The sequence below is a fragment of the Meles meles genome, chromosome 14, assembly GCF_922984935.1.
Source record: "Meles meles chromosome 14, mMelMel3.1 paternal haplotype, whole genome shotgun sequence".
Lineage (NCBI taxonomy): Eukaryota > Metazoa > Chordata > Mammalia > Carnivora > Mustelidae > Meles > Meles meles.
In genome coordinates, this window is record NC_060079.1 from 23,092,847 (window position 1) to 23,109,852 (window position 17,006).

The 17,006-nt window shown below is 40.0% G+C and overlaps 1 protein-coding gene and 1 pseudogene across 1 annotated transcript in view; both read right to left on the bottom strand.

Moving 5' to 3' along the window:
• The window catches only part of FAM124A (family with sequence similarity 124 member A), a 108,063-nt gene that overhangs the window by 10,950 nt on the left and 80,107 nt on the right, over nucleotides 1-17,006 (bottom strand). The window lies entirely within an intron of this gene.
• Nucleotides 5,549-6,189, bottom strand: LOC123955965 (annotated as a pseudogene).

Consider the following 17,006-nt stretch of genomic DNA (forward strand, 5'->3'; position numbering starts at 1 on the left):
TACTTTGTCAAATAAGTTTCCTACTTTTTCTCTCTCTTCTCCTTCTGGGGACCCTTATAATGTGAATGTTAGTCTGCTTGCTGTTGTCCATAAGTTCCTGAAGCTATCTTCACTCTTGTTCTTTTTCCTTTTTGCTGGTCTAAGTGGAGGAGTTCTGATGCCTTGTCTTGGAATTTACTGATCCTTTCTTCTGCTTATCTAGTCTGTTGTTGAACCCCTCCAGTGCATTTTTCAGTTCTATTTCTTCTGCTTTATGACTTAATCTGTGGTACTTACATTTTCTTTTTGTTGAAATTCTCACTTTGTCCATTTTCTCCTGAGCTTAGTGAACATAATTATCAGGTAAATTCCTTACCTCTATTTCATTAAGGTCTTTTTCTGAGATTTTACTTGTTCTTTCATTTGGAACATGTTCCTTTGTTTCTGCATTTTCTTTCATTCTCTGTGTTGGTTGCTATGCATTAGAGAAAACAGCCAAATCTCCCAGCCTGAAGGAGCAGGATCATGCGGGAGATGAAATTATTATTCAGTCTTGCTCTGGCTTTTCTCTGTATCTCGGAGCTTTGCGTTTGTCCCAGCAGTCTATTTTTTTTTTTTTTATAATTTTTTTTAATGTATTTTTTTTTCAGCGTAACAGTATTCATTGTTTTTACACAACACCCAGTGCTCCATGCAATATGTGCCCTCCCTATTACCCACCACCTGTTCCCCCAACCTCCCACCCCCCGCCCCTTCAAAACCCTCAGGTTGTTTTTCAGAGTCCATAGTCTCTTATGGTTTGCCTCCCCTTCCAATTTTTTTTTTAAATAAACATATAATGTATTTTTATCCCCAGGGGTACAGGTCTGTGAATCGCCAGGTTTACACACTTCACAGCACTCACGATAGCACATACCCTCCCCAATGTCCATAACCCCCTCCCCCTCTCCGAACCCCACTCCCCCCAGCAACCCCCAGTTTGTTTTCTGAGTTTAAGAGTCATTTATGGTTTGTCTCCCTCCGAATCCCATCTTGTCCCAGCAGTCTATTTTATTCCTAGTGGCTTCAAATAATTGAGGGTGCTCTAAGACTTGTGAGTGTCCCAAAGAGAGGATCTCAGTCAGAGCCTACATTCAGGCTGATTGAAAGCAAGAACCTCAGGCAGCAGAGTTTAAAATATGCAAATATAACTCTTTCAGGGGAAGACCGGGAGACAGGTGTTGTCTGCTTTCTCTGCACCAATCCGCTCTGGGATGATAGCCAATTAAGAAGCATTTCTTTGTTTGCTACCATCCCATTGACTCCGTGAACAGAAGCCCTGCTGGATACCAGGGTCAAGCTATCAAGGAATGTTTTCCGGAGTGGCAGACACAAAAGGTGGGACACCAAAAAAAGTATATAAGCAACTCCTTTCTTGCAACCTGGGGCTAGGAGGAGGAAAAGCATGAAGATGGAGAGCATAAGGATGGTGCCACCAGCCTTCCCAGTCTCTGGAGAGGATTATAGTCAGCTCCCATACAAGTATTGAAATAAAAGCATGCCCCATAGGCCACAGCTATAAAGATACAGTAATAACCTGCTTTTATAGAGAGAGTGGGAATTTCAGTCTGATACCTCTTTGCCCTGTGGTATAGTTGGTTAAAAACTCCTTTTCAATTTGTTATAGTCTCCTGGAGCCTGCAAAAGTTCAGGCCTGCTGGCCAGCAGAGCCAAGCAGCCTCCCCTGGAGGGCAGCTGCAAAAACAGGGCGCAAGACAAATGCACAAACTCCTTTCTGGGAGATACTGGTGACCTGGAATGAGGCAGAGGGAAGAGCACAAAAATAGCACCCACGGGCATCTGTTTTGTAAAGCATTTCAGTAGGTTCCTGGATATGTGTTAAATTAGATGTGCCAGGGGCACCTGGGTGGCTCAGTGGGTTAAGCCTCTGCCTTCAGCTCAGGTCATGATCCCAGGGTCCTGGGATCGAGCCCCACATTGGGCTCTCTGCTCCGCTGGAAGCCTGCTTTCTCCTCTCTCTCTGCCTGCCTCTCTGCCTACTTGTGATCTTTGTCTGTCAAATAAATAAATAAAATCTTTAAAAAAAAAATTAGATGTGCCAGCCCTCAGGTGAAGCTTTAAGACAGGTAAACAAGGGGTGGGTTTTTTTGTTTGTTTTGTTTTTTTTTTTACAGGAAGACTTGGTGCTTTCTGCTTTCTAGCTTTCTGCTAGGCCCTGAGGATGGGTAATTCTGGATAGCCCTTTAAGAACTACTTCTCAAAAAAAAAAAAAGGAACTATTTCTCAGGTCCTGATAGACTTGTGGGGCTTTTGGACAGGAGCCCCGTGGGTTTTCAAAGCTAGGTGTTTTGGGGACTCATTTCTCAGGTACAGACTTTAAAAAGCTGCAGCACTACAAGAGGAGTTCAAATCCCTTTACTCCCCAGGGAGAGGTCTGAGTTGTGAGATCCCTCCTGATGGTGGGTTACTTTACCAGGACTGAGATTCATTGTGAGACTGTCTCAGCCTATCCTACCATTTTTTTTTTCCCTTAATTGAAGTAGAGTTGACACACAATGTTTCATTAGTTACAGGTGTACAACATAGTGATTCAACAAGTCTAAATGTTATGCTATGGTCACCACAAACATGGCTACCGTATGTCACCATCCAACACTATTACAACCACACTATTTTCCCTATGCTGTACCTTTCATCCACATGACTTACTCATTCTGTAACAGGAAGCCTGTGCCTCCCACTCCCTTTTCCTCTGGCAACCATCAATTTGTTCTCTGTACTAATGTGTTTGTTTCTGGTTTTTCTTCCTTTTATTTCACTTAGCATAATACCTTCTAGATCTATCCATGTTGTTGTAAATGGCAATATCTTATCCCTTCTTATGGCTAATATTCCATTGTGTATATGTATGTGTGTAAACACACACGCCTTAATTCACTCATCTCTCAATGGACACTTGTGTTGCTCTATATCTTGGCTAATGCTACACTAAATATAGTGTTACTTATATATATAGATATATATACATCTAGATATATATATAAATACTTATATAGATCAACTTTTTGAATTTGTGTTTTTGTTTTCTGTGGCTAAATAGTAGTGGAATTACTGGATCATATGGTATTTGTTTTTAATTTTTTTGAGACACTTCCGTACTGTTTTCCACAGTGTCTGTACCAATTTACATTCCCAGCAAGAGTTCACAAGGGTTCCCTTTTCTCTATATTCTTGCCAACACTTACTTATCTTTTTGATACTAGCCATTCTGATAGGTGTTGATATCTTCTTGTGGTTTTGATTTACATTTCCTTGATGATGAGTGATGTTGAGCATCTTTTCATGTACCTATTGGCCATCTTTGTTTTCTTTGGAGAAGTTTCTATTCAGATTCTCTGCCCATTTTTAAGTTAGATTATTATTATTTTTTTGGTGTTGAGTTGTGTAAATTCTTTATGTATTTTTGGATATTAACTCTCTATCAGATATATCATTTGCAAATATCTTCTCTCATTCAGTAGGTTGCCTTTTCATTTTGCTGATAGTTTCATTTGCTATGCAAAAGCTATTATTTTTTGGTATAGTCCCAATAGTTTATTTTTGCTTCTGTTGCCCTTGCCTTATAGGAGCCATACCTAGAAAAATGTTGCTAAGGCATGGCCATGTTCAAGAGATTACTGCCTGTGTTTTCTTCTAGAGGCTTTATGGTTTCAGGTCTCACAGTTATTAGGTTCCTTAAAAAAAAAAAAAAAAAGATTTATTTTTTTAGAGTTGGAGGAGGGAGAGAGAGAGAGAACCAATGAGCAGGGGAAGGGGCAGAAGGAGAGACTCTCAAGCAGACTCCCTGCTGAGCATACCCACGCCTCCCCCACACCCAGACTGGGGCTAATCCCACTATCTTGAGATCATGACCTGAGCCAAAAACCAAGAGTCAGATGCTCAACCAGCTGAGCCACCGGGTGTCTACTCACATTTAGCTTCATAATCTATTTTTGTTTATGGTAAAAAAGTGGTCCAGTTTCATTCTTTTACATGTAGCTGTCTAGTCTTCCCAGCACCATTTGTTGAAGAGATTGTCTTTGCCCTGTTGTATATTCTTGCCTTTCTGGTTGAGATTAATTGACCATATATGCATGGGCTTATTTCTGGGCTCTCTAGTCTGTTTCCTTATTTTCTGCCTGCATGATCGATCCACTGATATACGTGGAGTGGTAAAATCCCTACTATTATTGTATTTCTGTCAGTTCTTGTCTTTATGTCTGTTAAAAGACACTTTATATATTTAGGTGCTCCAGTGTTGGCTATATAGATATTTACAATTGTTACATCCTCTTGTTGAAATTGGCCCCTTTATAATTATGTAATGACCTTTATCTTTTGTTACAGTGTTTGTTTTTTTGACATTCTTAACCCATTTTATTACATTGGCTGGAATGCTCTAAATCCATGAAAGCCTTTCAGAAAATCTTCAATTCACAACCCTTTAAAAAAGTGTGTTGAGCCCCCCGCCCCGAAAAAGAGAAAAAGAAAAGAAAAAGTAGAGAACTAATGACCTGGACAGGTACACAACAGCATGCCTTACTTCCTCTCATCCCCAACTGCTATCTGTGATGAAGAATTCTCAGAAAGCAGACGTTTTAAGAATTCATAAATGAGGGGCACCTGGGTGGATCAGTGGGTTAAGCCCCTGCCTTCGGCTCAGGTCATGATCTCAGGGTCCTGGGACCGAGCCCCACATCAGGCTCTCTGCTCAGTGGGGAGCCTACTTCCTCCTCTCTCTCTGCCTGCTTCTTTGCCTACTTGTGATCTCTGTCAAATAAATAAATAAAATCTTAAAAAAAAATTCCTATATGATCTCACCAGTGTAAAAAACGATAACAACACTGATCTGGTGCCTCAGGTCACGCTTTGTAGACCATTTTTTTTTTAAATTCCCAAGGTGTGATTATACATTTCCCATGCATTTGTGAGATATGTAAACATTATGCTTATATCCCACATGAGTCAAGCTAAAGGTTTTCTAAATACTGTGTGGCACTAGAAACTTCATGCTGTTATCAAGTCAGTATCAGTATTAAGCGAATGGATTCTACAATGAATTATCATAGACATTTACTGAAAACCAATATAAATCTGGCCCAGAAAGACCAGAACAGAAATATGCAATTTTCTTGATTTAAGATGGTCAAGTGTTGTTTTTTTTTTTTTTTTTTTAAAAAGGGGGCACCTGGGTGGCTCAGTGGGTTAAAGCCTCTGCCTTTGGTTTGGGTCATGATCTCAGGGTCCTGGGATGGAGCCCCGCACCGGACTCTGCTCAGCGGGGAGCCTGCTTCCCTTCCTCTCTCTCTCTGCCTACTTGTGATCTCTGTCAAATAAATAAATAAAATCTTAAAAAAAAAAAGGCTGTATACATTGTTTAAGACAAGTATGTATAAGAAGCTTTTGTGTGTGTGCTGACTTTATCATGACAACTCTAGCTGATTCTTTATGAAGGATTAGGGCTACACATCTTCAGCAGTGCACAAGAGAAACTCTGGAAAAGGCAATTTCTTGGGTTTAGAAAGGACTGTATTCTGGGAAGTACTTCAGGGGAACAGACAGTAATTCTAGGATTACAGCCAGGAAGGACTGGAAGACTTCAGGAGATGCTTCAGCCTCTTCTCGATTTTGAATGTTGAATAAGCCACTGAAGTGTGATATCTATATTTTCTTTTTCTTTGCAAGAAATTGAATAGCAGCAAATTACCCTATCCTGAATAGCAGACAGGTTCATTTTTTCAGTGTGCTGTTTCTCACCCAAGGCATTAGGAAGATCTCTCTTGCTTCCAAGTACTACACTGGAAGTCCTTGTAACTGTGGCTTTTCTACAAGATTATGTAGTTCATTTCGAGAGGCTTCTATCTTTTCACGATCAGCAGCATCTATCATGTAAACAATGGCATTGACTCCCCTGCAGTACCGTTCCCACGTGCTCCGGAATTGGAGTTGTCCTTCTATGTCCCAAGTCTTTCTTGTGATGTTACCTTTAGTTACTTTCCTCATGTTAAAGCCCACTGTGGGTATCCTATCTTCACTGAACTGACCTGATGCGATGACATTCACGAAGATGGTCTTGCCCGAGTAGTGCAGCCCCACTAGCGACCCCTCCATATCTTCCTTCCAGAAGATCTAGTGAAACCAGTCCAGCAGGTGGGAGATGAGCGCCAACATGATGGCAGCCGAGAGGGAGAACGGACGGGCGGGCGGAAGGACAGCAGCAGCGACGGCTCCAACAAGAGCGGGCCTCAACCTCGACTCCTCAACGGCTCCTCGGAGCCGCGGCACATATTGGCCTTGTTTTAATGTCTATTATGTCCAATATAAGCGTTGCTACCCTGGTTTCTTTGCTGCTATTTGAATGGAATTTCTTTTCCCATCCTTTCACGTTTAGTCTTTAGGTGGCTGTAGATCTGAAGTGAGTCTCTTGTAGGCAGCCTACAGATGGGTCTTTTTTTGTTTTTAAATCTATTCTTTCACCCTATGTTTTTTGATTGGAGCATTTAGACTATTTACATCTAAGGTGATTACTGATATATATGTTATTACCATTTTAACTGTCTTCTGGTTCTTATTGTCTTTCTCTGTTCCTTTCTCCTCTTGGTTTCTTTCCTTGTGATTGGTGATTTTCTGCAGTGTTATGATTGGTTTTCTCTTGTGTGTATGTGTGTATTATAGGTTTTTGGTTTATGGTTACTGTGAGCTTCATATATATTATCCTAAGTATACACTAGTCTATATCAATTGGATGGTCCCTTAAGTTTGAACACATTCTAAAATAATTGTTTTACTCTCTCCTCCTTTTTATGTATATGTTGTCATAGTTTATACTTTCCTTCTAATTATGGCCTTTTCTTTTCCACTTAAAGAAGTCCCTTTAACATTTTAAGGCTTGTTTAGTAGTGATAAACTCCTTTAACTTTTGTTAATCTGGGAAACTCGTGCTCTTTCCCATTCAGAATGATAACTATGCCAGGTAGAATATTTTTGGTTGTACGTTTTTATCCTTTCAGCACTTTGCAAGCCAGAAGGGAATAACATGATACATTCAGTTTCTGCTGAAGAGTCAGCTAATGGCCTTATGGGCCCTCCCTTTTGATTCTTTCTTGCAAATCTTTAGCTTTCGACACTTTAATTATTATGTGTCATGGTGTGGAACACTTTGGGTTCATCTTGTTCTTCTCTATTGTTTCTTCAGATAAGTTTTCTACACCTTTCTCTCTTAATCTTCTGGGACCCCCTATAAATTGAATATTTGTTTGCTTGATGTCCAAGAAATCCCTTCATCTATCTACACTTTTTAAAATTCTCTTTTCTTTTTGGTGTTCAGCTTGGGTGCTTTCTGTTACCCTTCCAGATCACTAATCCATTCCCACCCTTCTGCATCTGCTAATCTACTACTGATTTCCTCCAGTGCATTTTTCTTTCAGTTATTGTATTCTTCACCTCGGTTTCTCTTTGTTTTGAAGTTCTCATTGAGTTCTTCCCCTTCTCCCTCCACTCCTGCAAGCATCTTCACATATCACTACTTTAAACTCTTTTTTTTTAAGATTTTATTTTTATTTATTTGACAGACAGAGATCACAAGTAGGTACTTTAAACTCTTTATGAGGCATGTTGCTTACTTCCATTTCATTTCATTTTCTGAGATTTTTTTTTTTTTAAATTTGAAACCTGTTCTTCAGCTCCTCATATTGCTTAACTTGCTGCATTTGTTTCCATGAATTAGGTAGGACAGCTACTTCAAAACTTGAAGGAATGGTCTTGTGTATAGTCATTCCCTGTGTAGACTGCGTGGGCCTGGTAACTTTGGCTGGAGCTGTGGCTTGTGTGGGCTGGGTTCCCAGGGTGCTCTGTGATGGTGCTGTGGTGGTGAAGTGGGTGCAAACCAAGATTTCCTGAGGCTCTCCACATGGAGGGTACCCGGTAGGGTCCCTGCTCTGGATCTGAGACATGGTACAGGCTGGAGGATCCTGGGGTGCTCTGGCAGTGTGGCTAGAACTGAGGCAAGCATGAGCACACTGTGGGCATGTTCCAGAGCACTCTGTGCTGGGGGTAACTTAGCAAGCCATCTGAAGCTGAAGTGGTATGAGTCTGGGGTATTCCAGGTTGCTTGTGCCACCTTCCTGCAATGACTGGAGATGTAGTAATCGCTCTGCAAGGGTATCCCAGTGTGAGCAGCACTGTACTGACGCCATCTTGGTGGGACAGCTGGGTGTGGGTTAGAGGCCTGGAGGTCACTGAGGTAGGCAGGCTGGCTGGGGCACCTGAACCCTGTTTCTACCCATACTGTCAAGCTTAGGGGTGGGGAATTTAAACCATAGTGCTTGTTCACTTCTTAGACCTGGAGAGTTCCAGCACCTCCCCCACCTTCTGGCTGGTGTCTAGGGCTTGTTTCTTTATATTCTACTTGTTCTGCTAATCTGTAGTCTTTTTTCTTCCTGTGCCCTTGGACAGAAGGCTCTGCTCATAGCCTCTTTGTGAACTCAAGTGGTAGAGGTAGTACATTATCAAGGGTAGGGGTTCCCGTCATACCTCCATCTCTCTTGATGGTCTCAGTCTTTTGTTGTACAGAAGCTGTTCGTCCAGTCTTCAGTTGTTCAGAAGGAACTGCTTTATAAACAGTGCAGATTTGGTGTGCCCATAGAGGAGGGTGATTTCAGGGTCTTCCTACATTGCTATCATGGATCACCCCCCCCACTTTGATGTGGGTGTTTTGGGGTTTCTTTCAGAAGAATTTTTTTTTTTAATATGTAGCTGTAGATTCAGTGTGTCCATGGAAGGAGGTGAATTTGGGATACTCCTATGTCACCATCTCAAACTGAAAGTCCATTTTTAAAAAATGGGCCTTAGAAATGAGGACAATTTAGAGGAAAAATGCAGGTTTCATAGTAAGGTAAAACCCGTGTACATTTGGTGAAAACAGTGACATTTCTAGATAGGACACTTGAAAATTGTCAGAATGGTTCAAGCAAAGATTTGCTTAACCACTCATCTGTTCATTTCTTATAGAATGACACACCAGGATAATGCAGAATATAAGGAAAGTGCTTATTCTCCAGAATTGGCAAAATGGCAGCCAAGTGATAAACATCCATCTGACCTCCTGCTAACTGTTACATAGCCTCCCTCACTTCACTCCAGTGCACCGATTTGAACGATCTTGATAAGTACAAATCTGACCATGTCCCCTGGCAGAACAGACCCATTAGCAAGCTCTGCAATACTCTACTCCTTCAGCCTTGTAGCTTTCCGGAATCGTAATCTACGTGGTCCAGCTGTTTAGAACTTACATTTTCCCCCAATACATCAGGTTGGCTTATATCTCCATGACTTCATGTTCTTCTAAATGCTTATCTGCTTAGAGGACACCTGCCTATCTTCAGAGACCAAACTCAAGGCGATGCTGTGAACCCTCATCTGGCCACCTGCCCTCCTTTGTGAACAATGTGCACTCACTTCTCTTGGGCATATATATAAGTGTGGAATTGCTGGGGCACAAGGTGAGTTTTTCTTAAGCTTTGTAAGATTACATCAATGTATAATTCTATGAGGAATTTGTGTTTTAGTTGCTTCATATCCCCATTAACATTTGGCTTTACTGTTCTTTAAAATTTTTGCGATTCTGGTGGGTAATGATGGGTGGTGGGAAATTGGCATTTCCCAGATGACTGATTATATTGAGTATCTTATTTTTTATTATTCTTATATTTTTAATGGTCATTTGGATATCCTCTTTAGTGAAGTGCCTATTCTTTATATATACATATATTCTGGATCTGATATGTATACATTACAAATATCATCATTCATCTTTTAAGGCTGGTACTTACTGTGCTGCATTTTAAGAAATTGTTGCTGCCCATCTAGCAGCTATTCTAAACCACAGGGCGGGGGACCAAACAGAAAAAAACTTGGAACCCTGAAGACTGTGGGCTGTCATATGTAAGAGAGAGAATTAAGCTTGTATCTAATAAAGCCACTATTTGTCCTTTCATGAACCTGACCTTACAGACTACCAAAACATAGACATTTTGCAGAAATGTACATTGAACAGAGGAACTGGGTTAACTGCAAAATCTTTAGTTGCTGGTGTAAGGCTTTTAGCACCCCAGCTGAATGACTTCTAATACCTGCCCAAATGTTCATATTGGCACATACAAGCACACAACAAATTCCTACGGAATGAAGGAATACAAAAATACATGTGAGGTAAAAAAAAAAGCACTTCTAAGAGTGCATATTATCAGGGGAATATTAAGTATGTACAAATATCCGTAAACCACAAATGGTTTTCATAGGAAAAAAATCATGAGGACTATGATATTTTGAGAAAGTGGGAGCAACATCTATGGTAAAAAGAAAATTTTCAAGTCAAGAAATGCCTTAGGGACCACCTTGTTCAATAACAGTATCAGCTCTTGGGAGTGTGGGGTAAGTATCACCTCTTGGGAGTGTGGGGTAAGTATCACAGAAGATGCTAGATAAAAAGGGACTATGACCAGCTGGAACTGTTAGTTCTGATTGACCTGGTGTATATTTAAAAAGCTATCCATTTGAGGATCAACAGACAAGGTCATAGATCTGAGGAATAGCTTTAATGAGCGAATCTATAAATCTAAAGAACAATTCATGAAAGGAGCATATCATGTCCAATTTAAATTCTTCCCTAAGTTCTATGTTTTTCCCTGATTATTTTTCAGTATGACTTATGCATTACTATACCATTGGCTATAAAATAAAAGGGTAGACTGAACTGATTTTTGCGTTAACAAAGGGTTGTTACAATTTGACAAAGTATCACTGATTTAAGGAATTTCAGAAGAGAAATATTCCTTATCATACTTCAATGAACAGATCTTAGAAGCAGCTGACTGAAATAATTAGTATCAACTTAAGCAAAATCCCATTTTTGAAATTAGAATGAAAAAGCGTGAAGAAATCCTACTTCAACTGTGGAGCATGATAAAAAAATATATCTTTCTGGGACTTCCAAAATAAGGATAAGAGAGGGAGAAAGGGAGAAAGGAAGAGGAAACTTAAATGGCTGAAACTCCCTCAAACTGGGGAGACATATGGTCATCCAGGCACAGGAAGCAGCTCAAAGATCAATTTTCACCAAGACACCTTATAAACAACCTCTAAAAAAATCAAAGACAAAGAAACTTGAAACCAGCAAGAGGAAAAAGAACCATTACATACAAAGAAATCCCAACAAGGCTTTTGGCAGAAACCTTACAAGTGAGGAGAGAGTGGGGTGACATATTCAAAGTGCTCAAAGAAAAAAAAAACTCAGATACACAAGGAGAAAGAATTAGAGCAAAGCACTACAAAAGATGACAGCAAGAAAGGAACTATAAGACAATCAGAAAGCAAGCAATTAAGCAATTGCTTAATTAATATTGCTTAATAATATAATTAAGCAATTATAAGCAATTAAAGCTATAGCACATCCTTATTTATCAATAATTGTTTTAAAAAGACAAAATTCTCCAATTAAGGGACACAGATTGGCTGAATGGGGGAAAAAAAAACCCATCTGTATGCTGTCTACATGGGATTCACTTAAGCAGTAAGGACACTCACAGGCTGAATGTAAAGGGATGGACAAAGACATTGCAAGCAAATGGAAACCAAAAGAGAGCAGCGGTAATTAAATGAGATAAAATAAACATTACATCAAAAATTATAACAAGAGACAAAGAATGTAATTACATAATGATAGAGGTCAATTATCAGGAAGATACACAATTCTAACTAACTATGCACCCAATATGGGAGCACCTAAAAAAAAACCAGTTGTTAACAGATCTGAAGGGAGAAATAGACAGCAATGCAATAATAGTGGAGGACTTCACTATGCTACTTCAACAATAGATCATCCAGACAAAAAAATCAATAGGGAAATGGATTTGATAACCAAATTTGGTTATCAAATCCATTTCCCTTAGACCAGACATAATAGATGTATAGAGAACATTCTACCCAGCAGCAGCAGAATACATATTCTTCTCAAGTGCACACAAAACATTCTTTAGGATAGATCACATGATAGGTCACAAAAAATAACTTAGCAAATTTAAGAGTAAATGATACCAAGTATCTTTTCTGACCATAATGGTACAAAACTAGAAAACAGCAGTAGGAGGGAAGATGGAAAATTCACAATTGTGGAGATTAACGTACGCATGAAAAACCAATCGGTCAAAGAAGAAACCAAAAGGGAAGTAAAAATATATGAAGACAACTGAAAATGGAACTACAACATAGAAAAACTTCTAGGATGCAGCAAGAGCAGTACTAAAAGTTCAGAGCAATAAATGCCCACATCAAGAAATGAAAAGGATCTCAACCAATCTCCTTCTAACCTCAAGAACTGGAAAAACAACAAGCTAACACCAAAAGCAGAAGGAAAGAAAGATCAGGGCAGAAATAAGTGAAACAGTGACTGAAAAGTTAATAGGAAAGATCAATGAAACCAAGAGTAGTTTTTGTAAGATAAATAAAATTGACAAAGCTTTGGCTAGACTCACTACAGAAAGAACTCAAAACAAATGAAAGAAGAGGTGTTAAAATGGATATATTACTAGAAATATCCAATCTACCATGACTGAATCATGAAGAAATTACTGGCAAGGAGACTGTAGATTTTTGATTAGTGATTCAAATAAAAAGTCCGGAACCAGATGGCTTCACTAGCAAATTCTACAGAACATTAAAGGAAGACTTAAACTCTTTCAAAAAAGAGGAGAGGAGGGAACACTTCCAAACTCATTTTATGAGGTCAGTATTACCCTGATACTAAGTCAGATAGGGGCATTAGAAGAAAAAATCATAGACCAGTATCCCTAATGAACATGGATAAAATATTGTTGAAATATTGATTTCAACAATACTTGAAAGAGACATACACCACCATCAAAGAGGAAGAGATGGCTGATTTGGGGTTCAAACACTGTATGTATATGTTAGAATAAAACTTTATTTACACAAATAGGTAGCAGGCCAGATTTGGCCTATGGTTATGCTTTGTTGAATCCTGTCAAAAAAGCATTTCATACAGACTTTTAAGCCAATTATCCAATTTTACCAGCCCCTCACCAAAGCCAGAAACACTGCATGCACTCTGGTTCATCTCCCTTGGTCATCTTCCTCCTGCCTCCTTCCTTAGGGCAAGATTGGGTCTGAAACATCAAGTCTTGGCCATTCAGTGGCTCAGAATGATAAAAACAGGAGACTATAGTCCATTAGGCAGGTAGGGAGTACAGTTAGTGGACCCTTGATCTTGTAGGGAACAGAGGGGCTGTGTTACCCCCTATTGACCTGACATGCCCCAAGTGCTCCTCTATGGAGATGGGGGTGGATGGAATTCCAGTTCTGCTGAACTGGGGCACCCAGGATGCCTTGAAGATGGAAATGGCTGGTCTCACTATTGGAGTTTCTCTGAACTTAAAGGGTGGGGTACTTCTTTGTTTCTCTTCTTTGTTTTTTGGCCTGGACTCTAATCATCAATTCAGGGATAATTCTGTGTTATTCATGGATAACTCTGTGCTCCTCACCACTTTCTAACATAAATCAGTAAGAATGAATTATCAAAACTAAAAGGCAGTGGTTTTTCAAGTCTGACTTAGCTGCCTATATCTGACAAGGAACCACACCTAAAATAAGGCAACACAGAGGCATGTCTACAAACCATCTTCAAAACCTCCCAGTGGACTTGGCAATATATGTTATTGCCAGACTACTGCTGGTCATGTTGGTCCTCTCCTGGCCATTCTCAACTTTGCACCCCGCCCCCAACCACCACCATCAGGATCACTGAATACATGTGTTTTCCAGTACAGATTAAACAAAAATACACTTATTTGACAGAATAGTCCTCAAAACCCAGGCTGTTTTAAAATCATGCTGAAAGTAACAGAAATGAAAGCAGAATTTATTGTATAATACAATAGGTCAGTTTATAACCTGGTGGCTCATAAGAATTACTTGGGAAGTTTAAAAAAAAAAATCCTACTCTAGAGCAATTGAAACAATCTCTGGTGTGGGAATCAGTTGAAAAACTTTCCAGTTGATTTTATTATGAACCCAGATGAGGGACTACTGTTTTAGGCCAATTTCCTGATCTACCCTTATGCCTAGCTTTATGTTTCCTATGCCTGGGACCCATACTTATTTTTATGGCTACTGAAAGTATATTTTCAGGATTCTGTGCTTTTTTATATACTAACAATGTAACTGTAGAAAGAGAAATTAAGGGATCAATTCCATTTGCAATCGCAACAAAAAACATAAGATACCTAGGAATAAACCTAACCAAAGAGGTAAAGGATCCATACTCTAGAAACTATAGAACACTTATGAAAGAAATTGAGGAAGACACAAAAAGATGTCTCACACACACACACACACACACAAAAACAGGCCATGCTCATAGATTGGAAGAAAAAACATTGTTAAAATGTCTATCCTGCTCAGAGCAATTTATACTTTCAATGCCATCCCTATTAAAATACTATTGGCATTTTTCAAGGAGCTAGACCAAACAACCCTAAAATTTGTATGGAACCAGAAAAGACCCCGAATCACCAAGGGAAGGATGAAAAAGAAAAAGCTGGGGACATCATGTTGCCTAACTTCAAACTATATTATAAAGCTGTGATCACCAAGATTGCATGGTATCGGCACAAAAACAGACGCACAGACTAATGGAACAGAATAAAGACTCCAGAAATGGACCCTCAACTCTATGGTCAACTAATCTTTCACAAATCAGGAAAAAATATCCAATGGAAAAAAGACTGTCTCTTCAATAAACGGTGCTGGGAAAAATGGACAGCTACATATAGAAGAATGAAACTGGACCATTCCCTTATACCACACACAAAGATAAACTCAAAATGAATGAAAGACTTCAATGTGAGACAGGAATCCAGCAAAATCCTAGAGGAGAACATAGGAAGTAACCTCTTTGACACTGGTCACAGAAACTTCTCTCAAAACACATCTCCAGGGGCGCCTGGGTGGCTCAGTGGGTTAAAGCCTCTGCCTTCTGCTCAGGTCATGATCCCAGGGTCCTGGGATCGAGCCCCACATTGGCCTCTCTGCTCCGCGGGGAGCCTGCTTCCTCCTCTCTCTCTGCCTGCCTCTCTGCCAAATAAATAAAAAAAAAAACAAAAACACATCTCCAAAGGCAAGGGAAACAAAAGCAAAAATGAACTTCTGGGATTTCATCAAGATAAAAAGCTTCTACACGACAAAGGAAATAGTCAACAAAACTAAGAGACAGCCCAATGAAGGGGAGAAGATATTTGCAAATAACACTATGACAAAGGGCTGATATCCAAGATCTAAAAGAACTTCTTAAACTCAACACTCAAAAAATGGGCAGAAGACATGAGTAGATATTTCTCTAAAGGAGACATACAAATGACTAACAGACAAATGAAAAATGCTTCACATCACTTGGCAACAGGGAAATACAAATCAAAACTACACTGAGATACCACCTTACACCAGTTAAAATGGCAAAGATTAACAAACAGGAGATAATTAAATTGGCAAGGATGTAGAGAAAGGGGAACTCTCTTACACTCTTGGTGGGAATGCGGACTGGTACAGCCACTCTGGAAAACAGTATGAAGGTTTAAGATGTTAAAAATGGGATTTCCCTATGACCCAGCAATTGCTCTACTACATGTTTACCCCAAAGATACAGACGTACTGAAAAGAAGGGGCACATGCCCCTCAAAGTTCATAGCAGCAATGTCCACAATAGCCAAACTGTGGAAGGAGCCAAGATGCCCTTCAGCAGATGAATGGATATGGAAGATGTGGTACATATATACAATGGACTATTACTCAGCCATCAGAAAGGGAAAATACCCACCATTTGCATCAACATGGAATGAACTGGAGAAGATTATGCTAAGTGAAGTAAGTCAAACAGAGAAAGACAATTATTGTATGGATTCACTCATATGTGAAACATAAGCAATAGTATGGAGGACCATAGGGGAAGGGAGGGAACTCTGAATGGGGAGAAATCAGAGAGGGAGATGAGCCATGAGAGATTATGGACGCTATTTCTTAGTGTTTCAGAGAGGAGGAGGGGGGAAGGGTAACAGGGTGATAGGTATCGAGGAGGGCACCTGTTATGATGAGCACAGTGTGTTATATATAACTAAAGAATCTTTGAATACTACATCAAAAACTAATGATGTGCTATACAGTGGCTAACTGAACATAATAAAAAAAACTTAAAAAACCCTTTTTCTATTGCTGAACAGTTGATAGAGTAGGAGGACCCTAAGCTCACCTTGTCCACGTTCACAATTAGGTAACACATCAGTGTAAGTAACCTAGAAAATGACCTGAAGACTGGCAGAAGAAACCCCACAAATAAATGTAGAGAAGAGGCCACACTGAGGAGGGTAGGAAGGGTAGGAGGCACACTGGGGAGCTAAGTGAACTATATGGTCTATGAGAGGGAGGGACCCATGGACTCAAACTGGAGAAACTGATTATCACACCAGTGGCCTGTGCCGGGAGGATGAAGATCCATAACATTTGGCTTTAAAAACAAGAAGGGAGGGGTGCCAGGGTGGCTCAGTGGGTTAAAGCCTCTGCCTTCAGCTCAGGTCATGGTCTCAGGGTCCTGGGATCGAGCCCCACATCAGGTTCTCTGCTCAGCGGGGAGCCTGCTTCCTCCTCTCTCCCTGCCTGCCTCTCTGACTACTTGTAAACTCTGTCTATCAAATAAATAAATAAAATAAAAAAAAAGATGAATTTCATGAGTTCTTACAATCAGCAAGACTTAAAAACTGGAATTTTAAAAATCAGCAGGCTCACTATGGGAGAGCTGGCAGGGCAAGAGGAAACAGCACAAAAAACAGCCTGTGGAGATAGTTAGAAGCAGCAGTTTGAAAAACACCTGGGGTATACGAGACTGAGAGTCGTTAACTAATTTCAGAGCCTGTCCTGGAGGGCAA